This window comes from Mauremys reevesii, linkage group 4 (assembly GCF_016161935.1).
Source record: "Mauremys reevesii isolate NIE-2019 linkage group 4, ASM1616193v1, whole genome shotgun sequence".
Classification (NCBI taxonomy): Eukaryota; Metazoa; Chordata; order Testudines; family Geoemydidae; genus Mauremys; species Mauremys reevesii.
The window spans coordinates 12,948,803-12,966,412 of record NC_052626.1 but is presented as its reverse complement, the minus strand read 5'-3'; the positions used below and the strand labels follow the sequence as shown (position 1 = coordinate 12,966,412).

At 46.2% G+C, this 17,610-nt stretch overlaps 1 protein-coding gene and 1 long non-coding RNA gene across 3 annotated transcripts in view; one reads left to right on the top strand and one right to left on the bottom strand.

The window, feature by feature from the left end:
• The window catches only part of RTN1 (reticulon 1), a 189,105-nt gene that overhangs the window by 130,470 nt on the left and 41,025 nt on the right, over nucleotides 1-17,610 (top strand). The window lies entirely within an intron of this gene.
• Nucleotides 3,705-17,610, bottom strand: part of LOC120404199 — a 43,641-nt gene continuing 29,735 nt past the window's right edge. Inside the window, exon 3 of the long non-coding RNA XR_005597857.1 lies at nucleotides 3,705-3,811. This is a non-coding gene — a long non-coding RNA (uncharacterized LOC120404199). The remainder of the gene's footprint in view (nucleotides 3,812-17,610) is intronic.

The window sequence follows — 17,610 nt, the reverse complement described above, 5'->3', positions numbered from 1 at the left end:
TTTGAACATAAGGAAATGTTGGTTTAATATTTTAGTGCCATCTGCTGTAAGTTCTCCCACATCCTGGCGCATCTGCTTTACTTGCATCGCTTTACTTTTTATCGTGCTCTGATAGCTTTGCATCATTCAGAAATCCCCATTTGTAAAAGGTGTAAATGAAGGGGTCTTTCCTGACCTTGATTTGTGTGGCATTAGGAGGCAGTGAGTGCAAACAATTCCTTTGCCACAGTGCATAGTGTTTAATTTCCTGTAGGCACCATTGTTTATCTTCACACATTGTACAGAAAGTAATTAAAAAAATCTATGTAGGGAGGAAGGATGTTCTTGTGGTTAAGACACTGGAATGGAAGAACTGGGTTCAGTTTTCACTTTGCCACAAACCCATTGGGTAAATCCTGATATTTCTCTGAGCCTCATTCCCCATTTGTAAAGCCAGGTATTAATATTTCCTTTCTTCCGCCCTTTGTCCTGGACTGCAAGCACTTCAAGGTAGGGACTGTCTAGCACCTAGTACAATGGGACTCCAATCTCCTTGGAGGAACCTCCAGATGCTACTGAAATATAAATAATGTGAGTGCATGGCCAAATTCTGTCCTCCACCATCTGCATGCATTGTCATCGAGGGCTGTATGCACATCAGGGCCGGCTCCAGGCACCAGCGTAGCAAGCAGGTGTCTGGGGCGACTAAGGGGAAGGGGCGGCATGTCCGGCTCTTTGCCGAAGTATTGCCGAAGAAGAAGGCACGTGGTGGAGCTGCCTCCGAAGTGCCGCCGATCGCGATTGCAGCTCTCCCCCCATCCCTACCGCTTGGGATGGCAAAACCCCTGAAGCCAGCCCTGATGCACATTACCAAAGGCAGAATTTGGCCTTCATATGCAGTGTCTACGAGGATAAAAAGCAGAGGCGAGCCTTCAACATGGTTACATTCTGGAGTAGTCATTCAGCCAGTGGAATTATCACAGAGTAAGCCAGCCGGACTTTAAGGAGAGCTCAGGTTCCAGCTCTGACCTGTGACTAGTTTCCTCCCAGGCCACAGGAGTGCTGGGACTTGTAATTCCCCAATTGATAACCTGCAACACGGCCAGCTGGGAAGGGGAAGCAGGAAATAAGAGGGGTCCTGTTACCTAGTGAGGGGGGAGACTTGGAGACAGAGTAGCAGCTTGTTGGTGAGGTTCAAATGTTGTCACACTCTGTGTTAAAGACCACCGGTAGTGCCCCACTGAGAAAGGAGCCCTGGAGGGGCTTGCCTGAAGATGCCTGGAAAAGGCTAAGGAGAGGGAAATACACAGGAAGTCCCCTGGGGAAAAGTGAAGCAGGGTGGCTTTGAGTGGAGTGGAGAGCTGCTTCATGATCTAGGGGCAGGAGCCCGTGGTAGAGGGAGGAGGTGGGCTTGGGGGTGAGTAGTCCCATTGACGCCAGTGGGACTACTTATGGAGTAAGGTCCTACTGAATGTGAGTAAAGATGTTGGAATCTGGCCCATAATATTGATACTAAAGTCTGTCTGTGTGCATGGCTATAGATAGAAAGACTGTATGAGCTAGTGGATAGGGCACTGACCCGGTAGCCAAGAGTTCTGGGTTCTTTTCACTGATATGCCCCTGAGCAGTTGTGTGACTTAAGTTATTTTATCCATCTGTGCCTTTGTTTTCCCTCCCACACATTGTCTGTTTAGGTTGGAAGCTCCCTGAGTCAGAAACTTAGTGTGTGTTGTGACAAAGTTCCTCCTCTACCTTGGTGGGTCCTGCGCTTATTGGCAGATTTGCTTGCCTCAGTGATCTTCCCCACAGTCTGGGTCAACTCCTCCTGTGTCTGATCAGGAGTTGGGAGGTTTGGGGGGAACCCAGGCCCGCCCTCTACTCCAGGTTCCAGCCCAGGGCCCAGGGCCCTGCAGATTGCAGCTGTCTATAGTGCCTCCTGTAACAGCTGCATGACAGCTACAACTTCCTGGGCTACTTCCCCATGGCCTCCTCCAAACACCTTCTTTATTCTCACCACAGGACCTTCCTCCTGGTGTCTGATAACGCTTGTACTCCTCAGTCCTCCAGCAGCACAGCCTCTCACTCTCAGCTCCTTGCGCCTCTTGCTCCCAGCTCCTCACACGCACTTCCTCTCCTCTGGCTCCCCCTCCCTGACTGGAGTGAGCTCCTTTTTAAACCCAGGTGCCCTGATTAGCCTGCCTTGATTGGCTGCAGGTGATCTAATCAGCCCGTCTGCCTTCATTGGTTCTAGCAGGTTCCTGATTACTCTAGTGCAGCCCCTGCTCTGGTCACTCAGGGAACAGAAAACTACTCATCCAGTGACCAGTATATTTGCCCTCTACCAGACTCCTGTACCCCACTGGTTTGGGTCTGTCACAGTGTACAGTGCCTAGCACGATGGGGGCCTGACCTCGGCTGGTGCCTCTGGTATTACTGCTGTAGTAACAATAAAACAGTGACTGAAAATATAATGTAGGCAAATCTCCTGAAAAGTTGTTCAGATTTGATCCAGGTTTTGCACCAAACCATGTCAAATCCTGTTTGCTGGCTGTAAGGCCAAAAGGATTTGTTCATTTGGAATGAAACTGCATGGGCCAAATTCACACCTGGCGTAAGTGGGTGCAACTGCACCGATTTCAGCTAGATTCTGGGGATCTTTGTGATGTACGTTCAGACTCTTTTTTTCAGGCTGTGGTAAAACAACTTACTCTCTCCACTTGCTTCCGTCAACCTATGTTCATTTTCTTCATGTAAAAACACAAGAATTCTGGCAGGGATCCAGAGAGAAAAGGAGGAAAATGAGTTTATCGTGGCAGCATCTCTCACTTCTGAAGAAGCAGAGAGTGCGCGTGGCTCTGCACTGAAAGCTGATAGTGTCTGTGTGAACTCGGTTTGTTTTGAGCATGCAGTGTGTGTGACACCAGGCTGGGCGCTTCCCAGATGGGGTTGGACCTCATTGGTGACATCTCTTCCCCCATGGATGAAGCCTGAGTGACAAATTCACTGTATTGGAGCAAATGTTGGGTGTAGGGGGGGTCACATTGCTATGTGGGACATAGAGGCCTTACAAAATAGGGTTCTGCTCTACAGCTTTTCCAGGGCTGCTCCTGTTGAATCATCCCACTGTCCTGGGCACCTTCTTCTTTGCTCGCAAAGGCTCTGTGGTCCTGACCCTGCATTCCATCTTGGTTCAGAAACCTCCTGTTGTATCTGCTGTACTCTGGGTCTGTCTCCTACCCAATCTCTGTTAACCCTCTGATGCCACCTGGAGAAAATGGTAGCAGGTGATGAGGGCTCTCAGCTGCTGCCCGATGAAATAGTTATGGGGCAGAGGGCCACATAGGAGAGAACATCTGCTGCATTGCTGAGTACTGTGCTGAGGCTGCATTAGGAGCTCTGGGTGGCTGCCTGTGACCCTCAGTATGAGGTTTTGCCACCAGTGTGCTAGTGGCTTTGTGAAGCGGTATCTCCACAAGGGGTGAGGTCCAGAACTGCAGAGTACACAGCTACATATTTCTCTGCAGTAAGTTACGCTGCAGAGCAGAAAACCGGCCCCTCCCCTGCTTTCAATTCCTGCTTCCCCCTTATAGACGAATTCCCCGCAACCCTTCCTTACCTGTCGTGCCTATCACCCCAATCTGACCCCACTCACCTGGGCTGATTGCCTCCTGAGCTCTGACTGCCTGTGCTCTGAGATCAACTCACCTCCCTGGCTTGCCCCCACCTTCCTGCCCAGGCATCCTCTGGTGTCCTGCTGGCCAGCCCAGTTTCCCCTTCCAGGCCCTGACTTGGATGGCCTGGTGGTTTGTTCCTTCAGGGGTGAATGAAGTTGCTGTGGGAGTGGAAAGGAGGGACGGGTTAGGACTCATTCCTGGTAACAATCCCAGCCAGCTCTTGTCTCCCAGCTATTAACACCCCTCCTAGAATTCTTTGAGGGGGTCAACAAGCCCATGGGGGACCAAGTGGATACAGTGTACTCAGATTTTCAGAAAGCCTTTGACAAGGTCCCTCCCCAAAGGCTGTTAAGCAAAGTAAGCTGCCACGGGATAAGAGGGAAGGCGCTCTCATGGATTGGTAACTGGTTAAAAGATAGGAAACAAAGGGTAGGAATAAATGGTCAGTTTTCAGAATGGAGAGAGATAGTGGTGTCCCCCAGAGGTCTGTTCTGGAACCAGTCCTAGTCAACATATTCATAAATGATCTGTAAAAAGAGGTAAACAGTGAGGTGGCAAAATTTGAAGGTGATACAAAATTACTAAAGATAGTTAAGACCCAGGCAGACTGTGAGGAGCTACAAAAGAATCTCTCAAAACTGGGTGACTGGGCAACAAAATGGCAGATGAAATTTAATGTTAAATGAAAAGTAATGCACATTAGAAAGCATAATCCTAACTATACATATAAAATGATGGGGTCTAAATTAGTTGTTACCACTCAAGAAAGAGATCTTGGAATCATTGTGGATAGTTCTCTGAAAACATTCACTCAATGTGCAGCGGCAGTCAAAAAAGCAAACAGAATGCTGGGAATAATTAAGAAAGGGGTGGATAATAGGACAGAAAATATCATGTTGCCTCTATATAAATCCCTGGTACGCCCACATCTTGAATACTGTGTGCAGATGTGGTTGCCCCATCTCAAAAAAGATATATTGGAATTGGAAAAGGTTCAGAAAAGGGCAACAAAAATAATTAGGGGTGTGGAACAGCTTCTGTGTGAGGAGAGATTAATAAGACTGGGACTTTTCAGCTTGTAAAAGAGACAGCTAAAGGGAGATATGATTGAGGTCTATAAAATCATGACTGGTGTAGAGAAAGTAGATAAGGAAGTGTTATTTACTACTTCTCATAACACAAGAACTAGGGGTCACCAAATGAAATTAATAGGCATCAGGTTTAAAACTAATGAAAGGAAGTATTTCTTCACACAACGCACAGTCAACCTGTGGAACTCCTTTCCAGAGGATGTTGTGAAGTCCAAGACCATAACAGGGTTCAAAAAAGAACTAGATAAGTTCATGGAGGATAGGTTCATCAATGGCTATTAGCCAGGATGGGCAAGAATGGTGTCCCTACCCTGTGTTTGCCAGAAACTGGGAATGAACAACAGGGGATGGATCATTTGAGGTTTCTATTCTGTTCATTCCCTCTGGGACACCTGGCACTGGCCCATGTTGGAAGACAGGATACTGGGCTAGATGGACCGAGATCTTACAGTGTTTGGTTTCATTCTGCTGTTTTTATGCATCGCCCTCCCAGATGCACAGAGGGCAGGGCATGAGAGCAGGCTTGAGGAGCTGTCTCCCTCCCAAAGGGACCATAGACAGTCACTGTTTCTGCATCGGGAGTGTGCTCCCCAGAGGAGGATGTTGCCCCAATGTGGACAGGGAGGAGAAGGTCCCACCAGTCTTTCCCCAGCATGAGAAAGTGAGCGAGGGGATGTGGGGACCATGTCAAAGAGCAGTGCTCCCCACAGCTTGCACACTACCCTTCCAACCACTGGCACTCCTCCTTCACCCCTTTGGAAACTTGCTCACAGGTGGCTGACAGCTCTTCCTCTGTGCCATTGACTGGGATCACTAGCCTGCAAGAACAATGGTCTCGCCACCTCCTCCAGCCCAGAAACTTCCCTTGATGTGACCCTGAGAAATGTCTCACTCCTCACATCCCCTGTAAAACTCTACTTTTGTCCGTAGCCTTCAAAACTGCACCATCTTGGGCCACAGGTTGTTCCTTATCCCATCCAAACCGCTCTCCTAATACTTGGCTATAGGCATGAGACTTGATCTCCATTGTTGCTTACACTCTTCGGTTCAGGTTTTTATACCATGCTCATCATCAGAGTCGTTTCTGAGCACCATCCAATAGTGCGTTAAGCAGCGTGACCGACATCTGTGACGTGTTTATTTTCTCATCCTCTCTCAGGGGAAGAAGAGTGTGCAGGGGCGTGGCTTGTTTTGGCAGGGATTTTTTCTTTGTGGGTTTTCATTTGTTAACTATACCTGTTGCTATGTATTTCTATATTAGAGAAGGCAGGTCAAACAAATGGGTCGTGCACATAGGTGCTAAAGTCAAAATTTTTCAAACTTAGGTGCCTGAAGTAAGGCCATTTATATCCAGTTAGGCACCTACATGCAAGTGGTCTGAGCATTCACCAGTCCCATTGGAGTCGACAGGAACGGCAGGTGCTCGGGCCACACCTATACTTCAGTGGATTTAAGCCCCCAGGTTCAAGCACTTTGGCCTAAGGTGATAATATTTCAAAGGAACTTAACAATAGTTAGACTAGATAGAGCTGAACACGCATCTTCTCTCAGGGCTGCCATCAATTCACTACCTGTGCATGAGCTAGGCATGGCTGCATATTAAAAACACTCACACGATGTGGCAGAAAGAATCACCTCTAAGAGCAAAGGCCTCTGAAGGTGTGTCTTAAGGCCAGGCCACCCACAGACCAGTGTGGAGAGCTGTCCCGTAACCCCACCAGACTGGCCTGTGTTTAGAAATTGTCATCATTTAAAAAAAAAACACAGTAATTTGTGTAATTAGAAACAGGTGGCCAGCTGTTTGTCAGACATTTAAATATCAAGCCCTATGAGTTGTAGTGCCTAAAGCCAAGAGAGAAAATCTCAGAGGGTTTGCTCAAGAAAGCAGTAAAAATCTGTTAGTAAAAGTATATCCATGGGGGCGAGTTTCCCGTGCAGCGTGCACTCCTCAGGAGGCATTCTGGCTGTGTCTGACAGAATCCGACTGCAGAGTGGCCCCTCTGCCTTACCCAGTGCAGGCTCTGGCTTTAAGCCACAATTTGAGCCTCTGTGTTTAAGTGCTCTGAACAGGGGGAGGAGTGGTGGTGTGTTTCTGATCATTCTGCACTGCAGTAATCACTTAGAGAAGAAAATTGGGGCAATTCTGTCTTGTGCTGTATCTGCAGTGAAACGTTGATTTTAAATGAAATGCATATTTGGAACCTAGAACCTTGACTGTGCCCTTTGAAGTCTGTCCCGGCAATTGGAGAGACCAGTGACTCAGCTCTTCCTACAAGGTGACTCTTTGAAGGCCAAGTCACTTGTTTGTTTTGGCTGTGGCATTAACTAATGTGTGTTATTGCATCTTTGCCACTAAAACAAGCAGTGTCTCCAGCTGAGATGCTTTGCCTGGAGTTCACATAACCCAGGTAAACCCAAGAACAGAGTCACTCCTGACAAGCAGAGACCCCTAACATTTATCGGTGTTGGCCAGTTAGCATTTCCACGAGTGCTGTAACATATGGATGCGTTAGTCACATTTATTCCAGTCATGCAGAAAAGGGAAATTAAAAATTGCGAGGGATGTCTACACTGCAATAACAGACCTGTGGCTCTGAATCTCAGCGCCCAGATCAATTGTCCTGGGCTGTGGGACTAAAACCTGCAGTGTAGATGTTCAGGCCCAGACCCTTTAATCTGGTGAGGGGGATGGGTCCCGGAGCCCAAGCTCCAGCCCTAGCCCAAATGTCTACACTGCAAGATTTAGCCCTGCATCCAGGCCCTGCAAGACCAAGTCAGCTGGCTCAGGCCAGCTGCAGCTGTGCTGTGGGCAGGGCCGGCTCCAGGCACCAGCTGAGCAAGCTGGTGCTTGGGGCAGCAGTTTCCAAGGGGCGGCATTCCTGCAGGGTTTTCCCCCCCCTTCAGGCAGGTTTGTGTCCCTCCACCCCCTTCGCCGCTCCGGCCGACCTACAGGTTTGTGTCCGGTTTCCCCCCCTCCCCCTTCACCGCTCCGGCCGGCCCGCAGGGTTTTTTTGTTTTTGTTTTTTTGCTTGGGGCGGCAAAAAAGCCAGAGCCGGCCCTGGCTGTGGGTCTTGTATTGCAGTGTAGATGTACCTGGAGAGTTTGAAGGTAAATCCCATAGAAGTGAGTTGCTATTTCTGTGTGACTGATAGGTCACCCAGTCTCCTAAGGACAGACATCCTGTCAACCGCCCAAATGACCCCACTCTTTTTATTTTCCTTAGAAAGAACACCACTGTGGGAAAAATCCCCCAAAGAGGTTCTGAAATAAGAAACAAAGCACATAGCACATGACTCCCTTCACTAGCATATTTATTCCTTAGACATAAATAGGCACAAAATGAAAAGCGTGTGTCACACACTGGTGAATGGGTGTTGCAAGTTCCCCGGCTGTACCTGATCCACAGAGGCTGAGAGTCTGTTCCAGCCCAGCAACGGAGCTTGGTTCTCCCTAGTTCAAACTGTAGTGGTTTGTGCTTTTAAGCTCTGGAGGTCGCCAGTTCAGTGCCGCAGTGTGTTAGCCAAGATGGCAGCTGTCACAACTGTAATTCTGCAGGTTGCACCGTAACCAGTTCTCCAGTTGTCTAGCTAGGTAGTACTTGCACTCATTGGTATCTGCATTTTTAAACTGATACACAAATTAATGAATAAGGCCTCAGTCTTGCCATGAATGCTGCGTGAGTGGGCAAGTGCCTGAAAGCCTGTTACAAAGCTTTGGTTACACCAAACTGAATGTGCTAAAAGCCCACATGGGTGATGCTGGACTGGAGTGCAGACCTCTTCACTGACCAAGTTCTGAATTCAGCTGTCTCCCATGATCTTATTTCCACAATTTCTCCCCACTTTAATACAATGAACAGTGGCCTCGCCTCATTCACAAATGGATTTGGGTGGACTTCAGGGTCTTATATTTTAAATGAAGAAAGGGAAGGAGCTCAGAATTACATTCCATCAACTCTTCTTGTTCTGGGCTCAATTTCTGACCTTTGCATTTGGGCTCAGCCATGCTGGCAAAGTAATGGAAAGGTCTCATAGCTTCTCTGAACTGGGGACGGGGGCGCGGTTGTTTGGTTTTTCTTGTTCTGTCCTTGAGTGGTTTCCATTCTTTGTTAATTAGCCGAGCTGGCTAAGAACCTCACAATGGATTGTTTTGAAGTTTTTATGTTAGAAGATGCCATTCTGTCAAAATCAAAACTTTCTGTGGGAGCGTGTTGATTTTGACAATTTCATTTAGGTGGGAAAAAAAACATTTGGATAAGGTTGATCAATTTTGACCCTATTGGAATGGAATATTTTGACTGACCATTTTTTTTTTTTTACATATTTTGCTTCAAGGGAAATTTCTAGTGGTGGATTTATTATTATTATTCCAAATCTGAATGAAAACAAATTTGAAAATGCTGGAATTTCCCACAGGAGAGAAATTCTGAGTTTAAGCTGGCTCCATTAAGTAGATCAATTTGGCCAAGGCCCTGATTCAAAAACACTTGAACATATGATTTTTTCAAGTGGTCCTGTGCACTGTTCCATGTTAGGTGTGACAGTGAGTGCATTGTGTAATTATGGAGCCTGAGGGAGCTTGGCTAGCATGGTTCTCATTTCGCATGGAGGTGGATCTTGGCTTAATTGGAGACTTCCTTTATCTTTAGGGCTTGCTTAAATGGCAACCCTTCCAACACAACCTTAATTAAACTAAGGGGTTTTTTTTCCTCCCCCCACCCTTGGACGCATGCTATGATCATGTAAATACTGATCTGTCCATGAAGAGAACCCCAAACCCCACACAATAACCCCCCAAATCCATTAGGGTGAGATTTCTCCATCACCCCCCAAAAAAACCCTAAATCTTGTGCTTTGAACATTGTGTTTATCTTGTTTGGTTTTTACCCTTTGAGTTCAGCTCCTTTCCATGAGTCTCTTTACTTCCAGACACACGTGGTACTGTTTTATTTTTATGTCTGTCTAACTACGGTCAGGCCCTTCAGGGCTTTGGGTCCTCGGACCTGGATCACAGACAGCGGCAGCTCCAGGCACCAGCGCTCCAAGTGCGTTCCTGGGGCGGCAAGCCACAGGGGGCGCCCTGCCAGTCCCTGCGAGGGCAGCAGTCAGGCAGCCTTCGGTGGCTTGCCTGCGGGAGGTCCACTGGTCCCACAGATTCGGTGGTAATTCGGTGGCGGGTACGCCGAAGCTGCAGGACCGGCAAACCTCCCACAGGCAAGCCACCAAAGGCTGCCTGACTGCCATGCTTGGGGCGTCAAAAAGCTAGAGCCGCCCTGATCACAGATTTGGAGTAGATCAGTTGGACAGTAACTTCTGTGGTGGGAAGGAGAGAGACTCTATTAAGACTGACTAGTAGTGGATGTGATGGTTGTTCTCAAATACAACTCGGAGGCTATTAAAATAAAACAAACAAGCAAAAAGAAACAAATGCAAGGAGCCAGCATGACTTTGCACAAGTGTGACAACCAACCGCAAATAAGTGTCAGTGTAGATTTGCAACAAGCTTTTTTTCCCCACTGCAGCTTAATTGGATGCTCGATGTGGCAGTGGTGGTGAACGTTTGATGTCAAAGCTGTTCAATCAGCCCTAGTCATGAAATCTGAGGCTTCTGACTTAAGTAATGATTATTAATTAAACTAGAGCTTTGCAGTCTGGCAAAGTTTGGTTTAGCAGAATTTACACTGGAACTCCTATTCATCTGTGCAGAAACAGTGCCTGGTGAACCTCCGCAGTCTTCTAAAACAGACTTCTTCATTCTAGATCACAGAATTAATGTTTCTTTCAGATAACATGCTTCAGTTACATGGGAAAGGAACTTACAAGTTTCTGAAAGGCTTATACTTATTGATCCTTTCACAGTTTAGGAACGGGTGTTTTTCAGCATGTCCATATAAGCTGTGGTCTGGGTTCTCTTCATTTTGTTCTTTTCAAGACAGTATCAGCACTTCCAGGAAGTGGTGACAACTTTTCAGCCAGCTCAATGAGAGGGATGTTCTGTATGCTGTGGGCATAGAATCGTACATAGCTAAAGTCAGAGCCACTTGCGCATCTTCAAGATAGCGTATGTGAAACTCAAAAGCACGCAAGAAACCAGTGAATACCCTGGAGAAGGGTGGGAATCGCCAAGCTGTGTAGTCTTTAGCTGAAAAGTATGTTGTTTTCCAGGGGGCGTTATCTTAGGGCTTCTCTTCATTGCAAAATTAATTTGAGTTATAACTTGAGCATTGCCCCTAACTTAAGTCCTTTCCACATGCGAAACCCCTTTATGCGAGTGCACTGGTGCCTTAATTCGAGTTGGCTGGCCCATCAGAGGGGGATAGGCCACAACTTCATTAACGCAGCTCATCAGCTGCTAATACAACTGTTCTGCAGTTTGGCTGCAGGCCAATTCCAACTGAGCACTGCTAGTCCTTCAGTGTCTTCCCACAATTCCCCTTATATGGCCAGAAAAGAGACAAGTTTTCCCACACTTTATTGGCAGAGAATTCATGGGGCAGTTCAATGCAAAGAACCAAGGGATGTGCTTCACACAAGTAAATTCAGCATCAGTATGGACACAACACCTTGGGAGTTTTGCAGTGTGGCTATTCTCACTTGAGCTTGGCTAACTCAAGAAAAGTAACTCGAGTGTAGATAACTGAAGTTTACTCTGCAGTGAAGACAGACCCTTGGGACAGGAAATCTCTAGCAAGCAAATGTCCCTTTCTCCTGCATCTTTGATATAGAGATTTAATTGACTTGAATCACTCTGATTACTGTGTGGGGTAAGCGTCCCAATAAAATAAACTTTCTCCTTTCAAGCTAGATCCTAAAGCAAATTTTTGCCTTTGTGCAAAAACCCTCCAGAACCCTAACACAGAGAAAGTACAGCTAGTGAAGTCATTTTCACTGCTCCTTTCATCTGAGAAGGCAATGAGCACAAGTAAAATGATTAGCAGAAAAATACTCCTCTCAGATGAGCAGTCCGGTCACGCTGTGCCAGCCTGTGTTAGCACTGCACAGCATGCTCCCCATAAGCCTGGGAGCAAAACTGGCTTTTGTTCTTCATGGTTGCAACCAAGGGGAGATTATTTTAGAGTGAAATTAGATGATGCAACAACTGATGATTTGCGCTTACTAAACACCGAAGCTTCTTTGGTGCATGTGTTTAACCATGATGAATTCAGCAGCGTGTTTGCTGGTTGAGTCAACATAACAACAAAAACCAAATGTTACCAGTGAGTGAAAGTCAAATGGAGTTCAAGAAAAATGGCCACGTCCCTGTACCATGGGGGCACTCGTTGTAGGGAATAGAAGGTGGGGAGCATATACTCCCCTCCTGTGACATCCCCCAGGGTACAATCTAGACTGTTTGGATCATTGTGGCCCCTTTAATTCTCCAGTCTGGTGTTCACTATGCCCTGCTTTGCTGTGTGAGCTGACACCCTGCCACTCACCCCAGCCTCTAGCATGCAAGCTACCCCCAGACTTGTATCTGAGTGCTGTGCTCAGCCACTCTGGAATTACATATAGGGTGAAACCTGCATATCCCTAGTCCCAGCCTTGTACCAGACCAAAAATGTGCTGTCTTGTACCATTCAATTACTTACTTAGTGGTAGAAGTCATAAGGTCCATCAATTTAACAAAGAAATTGACCATGCACCAGCCTTTGTAATCTGAGTAGATTCCCCAAACGCTTCAGCCACAAACACGCTGGTTTGGATTAAATATAAAAGAGATTTCTTAACTATAGAAAGATCGATTTTTAAGTGATTAAGTAGTATTGGCACAGACGATAAGAGTTGGTTACAAAAGGAAATAAAATATAAAATCACAAGCTAATTCCTATACTTTACTGTGCTAGTAATTCTAAAAGCAAAAGGATTTCGCACACCCAAAACTTGACAGTGGCCAGTGCCAGGTGCCCCACCTCTCCCGTAGTCTCAGAGAGGGTGTTTTTGTCTTCCAGACAATCTTGCTTCCTTGTGTAAAGAAGGGGGAGAAGAGGCAGGTGAAATGATGATGTCACTGTCCCCTATGTATACTCTTCTCCTCGCTTTCTGGAATACGCCCCTCTACCCCCACTGCAGTGCAGATGCTCAGTCTGTGGTGTATGGTGAGAGGGGTAGTGTCTCTCAGGTGAACTGCAAATTCCTCGCTCACCCCTTTTGTCTATGTGAGACTTGAGCCCTCTCCAGGGATGATTTGCAGGCCTTTTGTTTATAGTTCCTTTGTTACTTTTAGGGGTTAGTCTGTGGGCATTTCCCAGACTCTCAACATGTTTCAGCAACAAACCTATAGAAAAGTGTCATAACTTCATATACATTGATGAGACACACATTGAAACAGGACAATGCGTTTCAGCAAATGTTAATGATCTTTCACAAGACATGCTTTTTACAAAATATAATAACCATATACCAGTGGTAAATATGGGAGTACAGGGTATTATTTTGAGGTACAGTGTGCCCCACCTCCGCAACCTCCTTGTGCAATGGAAGGGCAAGATCTGTACCTAATGTTCAGGACAACCCCTTCCAGCGAGGTTTGTTTCTTCACCATCCAGTATGCCACATACAACAATGGGGCATCATCTTCTAGACTGATTGGCTAAGGCTGTAGTCAGCTAGCATATACATTGGGGTGAGCAATTCATGATATATGATATGATCGAGGTCTATAAAATCATGACTGGTGTGGAGAAGGTAAATAAGGAAGTGTTATTTACTCCTTCTCATAACACAAGAACTAGGGGGTCACCAAATGAAATGAATAGGCAGCAGATTTAAAACAAACAAAAGGAAGTATTTTTTCACACACACAGTCAGTCTGTGGAACTCTGCCAGAGGATGTTGTGCAGGCCAAGACTATAACAGGATTCAAAAAAGAACTAGATAAGTTCATGGAGGATAGGTCCATCAATGGCTATTAGCCAGGATGGGCAGGGACGGTGTCCCTAGCTCTGTTTGCCAGAAGCTGGGAATGGGCGACAGGGGATGGATCACTTGATGATTCCCTGTTCTGTTCATTCCCTCTGGGGCACCTGGCTCTGACCACTGTCAGAAGACAGGATACTGAGCTAGATGGACCTTTTGTCTGACCCAGTATGGCCGTTCTTATGTACAGAAGAGACTCAGGAATTCAGATTTGAATAACCTGTATTACAACATGACTTTGAAACAAGGTGTTGCCTGGGATGTCTTTTAACATGCACAAGTCACCCTCTGCATTCATGTGAAAAATCTTCCCCATGCTGATTCTTATTTTTATTTAAATTGTTGTCAGAGGTCCCAGTCAGACCCCAGGTAGGCACTTTACAGACACATTGTAAGAAAGGCCCTGCCTCAATGAGCTTGCACTCTGAAATTCAACCTGCAATTAGAAAAAAACATGTAGATTGCTCAAGTGAGATGTGAATTCACTGGAACTACCTGACTTTATGCCAGCAGAGGGTCAGGCCTGGCATGGCTGCTGTCTTCACCTTTACTTCAGTCCCTTCTGTTCATGTTGAGGATATTTGCTGACTTTACCATGGTGATTTATGGTACATACAGTCATCCTGGAACTTTACCACTAGTCACTCTGTACCGGTTTCACTAGCTCAGCTGAGATTCACCAATGTTACCTTCAAGTTCTAGAAAGCAAGCCTAATTGTAGACCAGATAATGAACGTCCTTACACCTTCGGGGTCCCTCGCTGATGTGTGCAGAAGGTGGCAAGGAAGAGAATGAAGAAGCAGCTACAGGGTATTGTAATGGCTTGGAAGTGGCCAAGAAAAGCATGATGTGCTTATATATTTCATCTGGCTCCTGAAGATGTGTCTCCTTGTGCAAAGCCCTCTCTTAACCCCCCCCCCCCCCAGGTTTCACCTCTCTCCTGTTGTGGACTAGCTGTCATTTCATCAGCTGGGAGAATGTGGTCAGCAAGTGTCCTTTTCATGCAGATCCAGCCTTCCCTCCCTACTTTTCCCTATTGGTAAGGGTCTGGTTTGCTCCAGCATCTCTGGGATACTGAACACTTCTCCCTGGCAAATGGTCTGAATGGGGTCATACAAATCTCTTATTAATATCCTCCAGCCTCAGCTGCTCTTCCATAAAGAGCTCGTGGGAGATCAAGAGCTAGGCAGGGGCTGAAGCTTTGGCTCCCCAAATTCAAGAAATGTTGCATCCTCCCATCTTTTGAAATCCCTCCTAGGTCTCTCCTGCTGGCCAAAATAGAGTACCAGCCATCCAATCAGTATCCCCACCTTTCCCTGCTTCAGGAACCATGCCATGGCAGTTTATTTCAGCCCGGAGCAGTTAACGGCGCTGCATATAGTGCTATTATCATCTGCCATTGTTTTCATGTGTATTATGCCCCATATTTGTCCTCAACTGCTGCCAGTAAACATGAACATGTTTCAACGCCAGCTTTGCATCCTTTGAAATGAGTGTCACATCAGAACATGCCAGGTAGAAGATGTTTCCTAGACATTGTCTACAATTCTACGGTGTGGAAAATGTCAATCAAAAAACAAAGGAGAACTCTAGGCCATGCTTCTGTTCAAGGCAGGAGGAGTGTTTTACGGTCTACTCTGAACCACTGTTTAGTTACAAAACCTCTTGCTTAATTAGATTGAGATGAGGAATGGTCAGGGGAAAATTTCATAAATGCTACAGGTTGTTCCTGCAAATCAATACAAAAATCATGATCCCAACCAATTACTTTATATGGTCTCAAGTAACCTGACTGTGTCCCCCTTTCATAATGACTAAGATGCCTGAGAAAACATGCCTAACATTTACTTTATAAAACACTGGAATGAAACGCTAGACGCTGCCTCTTCGGGAAATGGTCGGTTTGTGCTTCTTAACCATTAACACCTCTCCGGAAGAGGGATATTTGTCAATGAGAGAGGGCATGTAACACCCTTTCTCCCCCACACAAATCATTACCAGGCTGCTGTGGAGCCCAGCTGTTTGCTACACAAGGCCATGGGCCTGCCTGTGTACCTGAGGTACCAGATCAGCTTGATTGAGTTGCTGCATTTTGTCCATTACATTTGCACTGAACTTAATATATGTGCAGATTAACACAGGCATTCTGCACCCAGGGCATCCCTTTATGGCAGACAGCAAAATGAATCCATGCAATCTTCGGCCTCTTCCTGTCTCTTAGGTGGGGAAAATGATACGCTGCCAGGACTTTGTACTATGTATTCTAGGAACTTCAGTCCAGTAATGGCTGGGGGACACTATGGTCCAACATTAGCAATTTATTATTATCAAGCCTTTGTTGACATAAGTATTACATATTAGCCTGTATCTTTTCATTGTAACCAGAGCCGCGGAGGGGGTAGCTCTCTCTCCTATTTTGGCCAAGGTTTGCATTGCTGTGCACTGCTCATTGCTGCAGCCAGCTATGGGCCCAATCCAACTCCCTCTGAAGGCAAAGGGAGCCCTTTCATTGACTCCAGTGGGAGCTGGCCCAGGCCATGGGTCAGCTGCTTCCATCGCTCAATGCCCTTTCTCACAGGCTTGGGTCTTGTATGTATATTATCCCGTGCCTCCTTTCATCTCCAATTGTTCAAATATGTTACCGTTGCCAAGATCACAGTCAATCCATTTCTTCCCTCCTGGGATCATATCTCTGTAAGATCTCCCTTGGGCTCGTTTTCTCTTAGTTGTACAAAATGAGCCTGGCTGATCATTCTTCATTTGCCTCAAGAGTGTGATGTCGGTTGACAAAAACATAGTGAGTGACAATCGTAGCAATTTCCTGTTTACAACATGAAGACCTGGAACACTACACACGGTAGCATTCCAGACTACGAGGGTTAACCCGTACAGCGGCAGAAGCATTTCTTCATTCCTCTCTGTACAGACATTGTTTACCATTTTTTAATAACACAGATGGTTTTAGTGGCGCATCTGTGCTCACCCTCCCCATATCTCCATCCTAGTCTGTATTCTGTTTCGCACTTCCTTTTTAAGGGATGGTTTTGTCACTTAATCTCATTAAAACTTCTCTCCTTTGAACTCCATGAGCTGCTTATCAGACCACAAGCCTAATCTATCATTTGTGATTAATTTGTGCTGGTCCTCTGCTGCCTCTGACAATGTGGTGTCATTAGATAATGGCATTCTCCTCAAGGTCATTTATACACAGTACAAGGTACACAATCAGGGCTCTCATTAACTATGGTGGTACCCTCCTGGTTACTAGTCTCTCTGCTATATTGTTTGATTTTATTGACAGCCTCTGTTTCCTTTCCCTAAGCCAATTTCTAATGCATTTCAGTTGCCTCCTGCCCAGCATACCCGGCTTTATGACTTTATAAATCAATCTCCTGTGTTGTACAGTAGCAAATGCTTTTCTGAAATCCTCAGCACTTAGCTGCACTGTTTTCCTGCTTGTCTTGCAATTCAGCTGTGTAGCCCAAGGATACAAGTACACTGATTTGTCCTTTACTAAATTACACATCTGTAAATCTTCAAGAATCTTGTCCTGTCAGAGGCTTAATGGCTCACAGGATCAGTAATGGGATACAGAGCCTTCCACCTTCTGGCCACTGCTTTGAGTCCAGCTGTCTCACTGGTCAGTGGCATATGTGAAATTAATCGGTAGACTGTCTAGTTCCAAGTGAAAAAGGGTCCACATTAAAAAGGCAGCACCATCACACTTGATACCAGTTGGCATCTCCTCTGGCAGTCTCAGTAGAAAAGCCATGCACTGAGTGGATATGGATCACAAAGCAACTTTTTCACCACTATCTGCATGTCTATCTAGGTTCTTATAATGGTGTCCGGCATTGTGGTTTGCAAGCACCACGGCAGACAGTCCCCCCACATTGTGTAGAGGCACCTTTGCAGAGCAGCAGCTAAAAGCATGCGTTATTGTTGTACCAC